We start from the raw sequence: 8,296 nt of genomic DNA on the forward strand, positions 1-8,296 counted from the left end.
AGTTTTGAAGTCTAGGCCTCATAAACAATATTTTCTACTTAGAGAAGTTTCGAGTGTACATTCAAATAATACACACTCGAAAAGACTCGAACGCTATAATTTAGCTCAACATGTGTCTATTTTTATTGGAAACATGCTAATGATCAGGACATGTTGGTCTATAGACCCACATGATCTTGTTATTTTAGCCAAATTTTGAAGTCTAGGCCTCATAAATAAGATTTTCTACTTAGAGCAGTTTCTAATGTGCATTCGAAAAATACACACTCGAAAAGACTCGAACGCTATAATTTAATTCAAGAGGTGTCTATTTTGATTGAAAACATGCTAGTGATCAGGACATGTTGGTCTATAGACCCACATGATCTTGATATGTTAGCCAAGTTTTGAAGGCTAGGCCTCATAAACACGAATTTTCTACTTAGAGAAGTTTCGAGTGTACATTCGAATAATACACACTCGAAAAGACTCGAACGCTATAATTTAGCTCAACAGGTGTCTATTTTTATTGGAAACATGCTAATGATCAGGACATGTTGGTCTATAGACCCACATGATCTTGATATTTTATCCAAATTTTGAAGTCTAGGCCTCATAAACAAGATTTTCTACTTAGACCAGTTTCGAGTGTACATTCGAATAATACACACTCGAAAAGACTCGAACGCTATAATTTAGCTCAACAGGTGTCTATTTTTATTGGAAACATGCTAATGATCAGGACATGTTGGTCTATAGACCCACATGATCTTGATATTTTATCCAAATTTTGAAGTCTAGGCCTCATAAACAAGATTTTCTACTTAGAGCAGTTTCGAATGTGCATTCGAAAAATACACACTCGAAAAGACTCGAACGCTATAATTTAATTCAAGAGGTGTCTATTTTGATTGAAAACATGCTAGTAATCAGGACATGTTGGTCTATAGACCCACATGATCTTGATATGTTAGCCAAGTTTTGAAGGCAAGGCCTCATAAACACGAATTTTCTACTTAGAGAAGTTTCGAGTGTACATTCGAATAATACACACTCGAAAAGACTCGAACGCTATAATTTAGCTCAACAGGTGTCTATTTTTATTGGAAACATGCTAATGATCAGGACATGTTGGTCTATAGACCCACATGATCTTGATATTTTATCCAAATTTTGAAGTCTAGGCCTCTTAAACAAGATTTTCTACTTAGAACAGTTTCGAGTGTACATTCGAATAATACACACTCGAAAAGACTCGAACGCTATAATTTAGGTCAACAGGTGTCTATTTTTATTGGAAACATGATAATGATCAGGACATGTGGGTCTATAGACCCACATGATCTTGTTATTTTAGCCAAATTTTGAAGTCTAGGCCTCATAAACAAGATTTTTCTACTTAGAGAAGTTTCGAGTGTACATTCGAATAATACACACTCGAAAAGACTCGAACGCTATAATTTAGCTCAACAGGTGTCTATTTTTATCGGAAACATGCTAATGATCAGGACATGTTGGTCTATATACCCACATGATCTTAATATTTTATTCAAATTTTGAAGTCGAGGCCTCATAACTAAGATTTTTCTACTTAGAGAAGTTTCGAGTGTACATTCGAATAATACACACTCGAAAAGACTCGAACGCTATAATTTAGCTCAACATGTGTCTATTTTTATTGGAAACATGCTAATGATCAGGACATGTTGGTCTATAGACCCACATGATCTTGATATTTTATCCAAATTTTGAAGTCTAGGCCTCATAAAAAAAAATTTCTACTTAGAGCAGTTTCGAGTGTACATTCGAATAATACACACTCGAAAAGACTCGAACGCTATAATTTAGCTCAATAGGTGTCTATTTTTATTGGAAACATGCTAATGATCAGGACATGTTGGTATATAGACCCACATGATCTTGATAATTTAGCCAAATTTTGAAGTCTAGGCCTCATAAATAAGATTTTCTACTTAGAGAAGTTTCGAGTGTACATTCGAAAAATACACACACGAAAAGATTCGAACGCTATAATTTAGCTCAAGAGGTGTCTATTTTTATTGAAACATGCTAATGATCAGGACATGTTGGTCTATAGACCAACATAATCTTGATATTTTAGCCAAGTTTTGAAGCCTAGGCCTCATAAACACGAATTTTCTACTTAGAGCAGTTTCGAGTGTACATTTGAATAATACACAATCGAAAAGACTCGAACGCTATAATTCAGCTCAACAGGTGTCTATTTTTATCGGAAACATGCTAACGATCAGGACATGTTGGTCTATAGACCCACATGATCTTAATATTTTATCCAAATTTTGAAGTCGAGGCCTCATAACTAAGATTTTTGTACTTAGAGAAGTTTCGAGTGTACATTCGAATAATACACACTCGAAAAGACTCGAACGCTATAATTTAGCTCAACATGTGTCTATTTTTATTGGAAACATGCTAATGATCAGGACATGTTGGTCTATAGACCCACATGATCTTGATATTTTATTCAAATTTTGAAGTCTAGGCCTCTTAAACAAGATTTTCTACTTAGAGCAGTTTCGAGTGTACATTCGAATAATACACACTCGAAAAGACTCGAACGCTATAATTTAGCTCAACATGTGTCTATTTTTATTGGAAACATGCCAATGATCAGGACATGTTGGTCTATAGACCCACATGATCTTGATATTTTATCCAAATTTTGAAGTCTAGGCCTCATAAAAAAAAATTCTACTTAGAGCAGTTTCGAGTGTACATTAGAATAATACACACTCGAAAAGACTCGAACGCTATAATTTAGCTCAACAGGTGTCTATTTTTATTGGAAACATACTAATGATCAGGACATGTTGGTCTATAGACCCACATGATCTTGATAATTTAGCCAAATTTGGAAGTCTAGGCCTCAGAAACAAAATTTTCTACTTAGAGCAGTTTCGAGTGTACATCCGAATAATACACACTCGAAAAGACTCGAACGCTATAATTTAGCTCAACAGGTGTCTATTTTTATTGGAAACTTTATAATGATCAGGACATGTTGGTCTATAGACCCACATGATCTTGATATTTTATTCAAATTTTGAAGTCTAGGCCTCTTAAACAAGATTTTCTACTTAGAGCAGTTTCGAGTGTACATTCGAATAATACACACTCGAAAAGACTCGAACGCTATAATTTAGCTCAATAGGTGTCTATTTTTATTGGAAACATGCTAATGATCAGGATATGTTGGTATATAGACCCACATGATCTTGATAATTTAGCCAAATTTTAAAGTCTATGCCTCATAAATAAAATTTTCTACTTAGAGAAGTTTCGAGTGTACATTCGAAAAATACACACACGAAAAGACTCGAACGCTATAATTTAGCTCAAGAGGTGTCTATTTTTATTGGAAACATGCTAATGATCAGGACATGTTGGTCTATAGACCAACATAATCTTGATATTTTAGCCAAGTTTTGAAGCCTAGGCCTCATAAACACGAATTTTCTACTTAGAGCAGTTTCGAGTGTACATTCGAATAATACACAATCGAAAAGACTCGAATGCTATAATTCAGCTCAACAAGTGTCTATTTTTATCGGAAACATGCTAATGATAGTGACATGTTGGTCTATAGACCCACATGATCTTAATATTTTAGCCAAATTTTGAAGTCTCGGCCTCATAAACAAGATTTTTCTACTTAGAGAAGTTTCGAGTGTACATTCGAATAATACACACTCGAAAAGACTCGAACGCTATAATTTAGCTCAACAGGTGTCTATTTTTATTGGAAACATACTAATGATTAGGACATGTTGGTCTATAGACCCACATGATCATGATATTTTATCCAAATTTTGAAGTCTAGGCCTCATAAAAAAAAATTTCTACTTAGAGCAGTTTCGAGTGTACATTCGAATAATACACACTCGAAAAGACTCGAACGCTATAATTTAGCTCAATAGGTGTCTATTTTTATTGGAAACATGCTAATGATCAGGACATGTTGGTATATAGACCCACGTGATCTTGATAATTTAGCCAAATTTTGAAGTCTAGGCCTCATAAATAAGATTTTCTACTTAGAGAAGTTTCGAGTGTACATTCGAAAAATACACACACGAAAAGATTCGAACGCTATAATTTAGCTCAAGAGGTGTCTATTTTTATTGAAACATGCTAATGATCAGGACATGTTGGTCTATAGACCAACATAATCTTGATATTTTAGCCAAGTTTTGAAGCCTAGGCCTCATAAACACGAATTTTCTACTTAGAGCAGTTTCGAGTGTACATTCGAATAATACACAATCGAAAAGACTCGAACGCTATAATTCAGTTCAACAGGTGTCTATTTTTATCGGAAACATGCTAACGATCAGGACATGTTGGTCTATAGACCCACATGATCTTAATATTTTATCCAAATTTTGAAGTCGAGGCCTCATAACTAAGATTTTTGTACTTAGAGAAGTTTCGAGTGTACATTCGAATAATACACACTCGAAAAGACTCGAACGCTATAATGTAGCTCAACATGTGTCTATTTTTATTGGAAACATGCTAATGATCAGGACATGTTGGTCTATAGACCCACATGATCTTGATATTTTATTCAAATTTTGAAGTCTAGGCCTCTTAAACAAGATTTTCTACTTAGAGCAGTTTCGAGTGTACATTCGAATAATACACACTCGAAAAGACTCGAACGCTATAATTTAGCTCAACATGTGTCTATTTTTATTGGAAACATGCTAATGATCAGGACATGTTGGTCTATAGACCCACATGATCTTGATATTTTATCCAAATTTTGAAGTCTAGGCCTCATAAAAAAAATTTCTACTTAGAGCAGTTTCGAGTGTACATTCGAATAATACACACTCGAAAAGACTCGAACGCTATAATTTAGCTCAACAGGTGTCTATTTTTATTGGAAACATACTAATGATCAGGACATGTTGGTCTATAGACCCACATGATCTTGATAATTTAGCCAAATTTTGAAGTCTAGGCCTCAGAAACAAAATTTTCTACTTAGAGCAGTTTCGAGTGTACATCCGAATAATGCACACTCGAAAAGACTCGAACGCTATAATTCAGCTCAACAGGTGTCTATTTTTATTGGAAACATTATAATGATCAGGACATGTTGGTCTATAGACCCACATGATCTTGATATTTTATTCAAATTTTGAAGTCTAGGCCTCTTAAACAAGATTTTCTACTTAGAGCAGTTTCGAGTGTACATTCGAATAATACACACTCGAAAAGACTCGAACGCTATAATTTAGCTCAACATGCGTCTATTTTTATTGGAAACATGCTAATGATCAGGACATGTTGGTCTATAGACCCACATGATCTTGATATTTTATCCAAATTTTGAAGTCTAGGCCTCATAAAAAAAAATTTCTACTTAGAGCAGTTTCGAGTGTACATTCGAATAATACACACTCGAAAAGACTCGAACGCTATAATTTAGCTCAATAGGTGTCTATTTTTATTGGAAACATGCTAATGATCAGGACATGTTGGTATATAGACCCACATGATCTTGATAATTTAGCCAAATTTTGAAGTCTAGGCCTCATAAATAAGATTTTCTACTTAGAGAAGTTTCGAGTGTACATTCGAAAAATACACACACGAAAAGATTCGAACGCTATAATTTAGCTCAAGAGGTGTCTATTTTTATTGAAACATGCTAATGATCAGGACATGTTGGTCTATAGACCAACATAATCTTGATATTTTAGCCAAGTTTTGAAGCCTAGGCCTCATAAACACGAATTTTCTACTTAGAGCAGTTTCGAGTGTACATTTGAATAATACACAATCGAAAAGACTCGAACGCTATAATTCAGCTCAACAGGTGTCTATTTTTATCGGAAACATGCTAACGATCAGGACATGTTGGTCTATAGACCCACATGATCTTAATATTTTATCCAAATTTTGAAGTCGAGGCCTCATAACTAAGATTTTTGTACTTAGAGAAGTTTCGAGTGTACATTCGAATAATACACACTCGAAAAGACTCGAACGCTATAATTTAGCTCAACATGTGTCTATTTTTATTGGAAACATGCTAATGATCAGGACATGTTGGTCTATAGACCCACATGATCTTGATATTTTATTCAAATTTTGAAGTCTAGGCCTCTTAAACAAGATTTTCTACTTAGAGCAGTTTCGAGTGTACATGCGAATAATACACACTCGAAAAGACTCGAACGCTATAATTTAGCTCAACATGTGTCTATTTTTATTGGAAACATGCTAATGATCAGGACATGTTGGTCTATAGACCCACATGATCTTGATATTTTATCCAAATTTTGAAGTTTATGCCTCATAAAAAAAAAATTTCTACTTAGAGCAGTTTCGAGTATACATTCGAATAATACACACTCGAAAAGACTCGAACGCTATAATTTAGCTCAACAGGTGTCTATTTTTATTGGAAACATGCTAATGATCAGGACATGTTGGTCTATAGACCCACATGATCTTGATATTTTATCCAAATTTTGAAGTCTAGGCCTCTTAAACAAGATTTTCTACTTAGAGCAGTTTCGAGTGTACATTCGAATAATACACACTCGAAAAGACTCGAACGCTATAATTTAGCTCAACATGTGTCTATTTTTATTGGAAACATGCTAATGATCAGGACATGTTGGTCTATAGACACACATGATCTTGATATTTTATCCAAATTTTGAAGTCTAGGCCTCTTAAAAAAAAATTTCTACTTAGAGCAGTTTCGAGTGTGAATTCGAATAATACACACTCGAAAAGACTCGAACGCTATAATTTAGCTCAACAGGTGTCTATTTTTATTGGGAACATGCTAATGATCAGGACATGTTGGTCTATAGACCCACATGATCTTGATAATTTAGCCAAATTTTGAAGTCTAGGCCTCATAAATAAGATTTTCTACTTAGAGAAGTTTCGAGTGTACATTCGAAAAATACACACACGAAAAGACTCGAACGCTATAATTTAGCTCAAGAGGTGTCTATTTTTATTGGAAACATGCTAATGATCAGGACATGTTGGTCTATAGACCAACATAATCTTGATATTTTAGCCAAGTTTTGAAGCCTAGGCCTCATAAACATGAATTTTCTACTTAGAGCAGTTTCGAGTGTACATTCGAATAATACACAATCGAAAAGACTCGAACGCTATAATTCAGCTCAACATGTGTCTATTTTTTTCGGAAACATGCTAATGATCAGGACATGTTGGTCTATAGACCCACATGATCTTAATATGTTAGACAAATTTTAAAGTCTAGGCCTCATAAACAAGATTTTCTACTTAGAGCAGTTTCGAGTGTACATTCGAATAATACACAATCGAAAAGACTCGAACGCTATAATTCAGCTCAACAGGTGTCTATTTTTATCGGAAACATGCTAATGATCAGGACATGTTGGTCTATAGACCCACATGATCTTGATATTTTATCCAAATTTTAAAGTCTAGGCCTCATAAACAAGATTTTCTACTTAGAGCAGTTTCGAGTGTACATTCGAATAATACACACTCGAAAAGACTCGAACGCTATAATTTAGCTCAACAGGTGTCTATTTTTATTGGAAACATGCTAATGATCAGGACATGTTGGTCTATAGATCCACATGATCTTGATATTTTATCCAAATTTTGAATTCTAGGCCTCATAAACAAGATTTTCTACTTAGAGCAGTTTCGAGTGTACATTCGAATAATACACACTCGAAAAGACTCGAACGCTATAATTTAGCTCAACAGGTGTCTATTTTTATTGGAAACATGCTAATGATCAGGACATGTTGGTCTATAGACCCACATGATCTTGATATTTTATTCAAATTTTGAAGTCTAGGCCTCTTAAACAAGATTTTCTACTTAGAGCAGTTTCGAGTGTACATTCGAATAATACACACTCGAAAAGACTCGAACGCTATAATTTAGCTCAACATGTGTCTATTTTTATCGGAAACATGCTAATGATCAGGACATGTTGGTCTATAGACCCACATGATCTTAATATTTTATCCAAATTTTGAAGTCGAGGCCTCATAACTAAGATTTTTCTACTTAGAGAAGTTTCGAGTGTACATTCGAATAATACACACTCGAAAAGACTCGAACGCTATAATTTAGCTCAACAGGTGTCTATTTTTATTGGAAACATGCTAATGATCAGGACATGTTGGTCTATAGACCCACATGATCTTGATAATTTAGCCAAATTTTGAAGTCTAGGCCTCATAAATAAGATTTTCTACTTAGAGAAGTTTCGAGTGTACATTCGAAAAATACA

The sequence above is a fragment of the Papaver somniferum genome, unplaced genomic scaffold, assembly GCF_003573695.1.
Source record: "Papaver somniferum cultivar HN1 unplaced genomic scaffold, ASM357369v1 unplaced-scaffold_124, whole genome shotgun sequence".
In the NCBI taxonomy this organism is placed as follows: domain Eukaryota; kingdom Viridiplantae; phylum Streptophyta; class Magnoliopsida; order Ranunculales; family Papaveraceae; genus Papaver; species Papaver somniferum.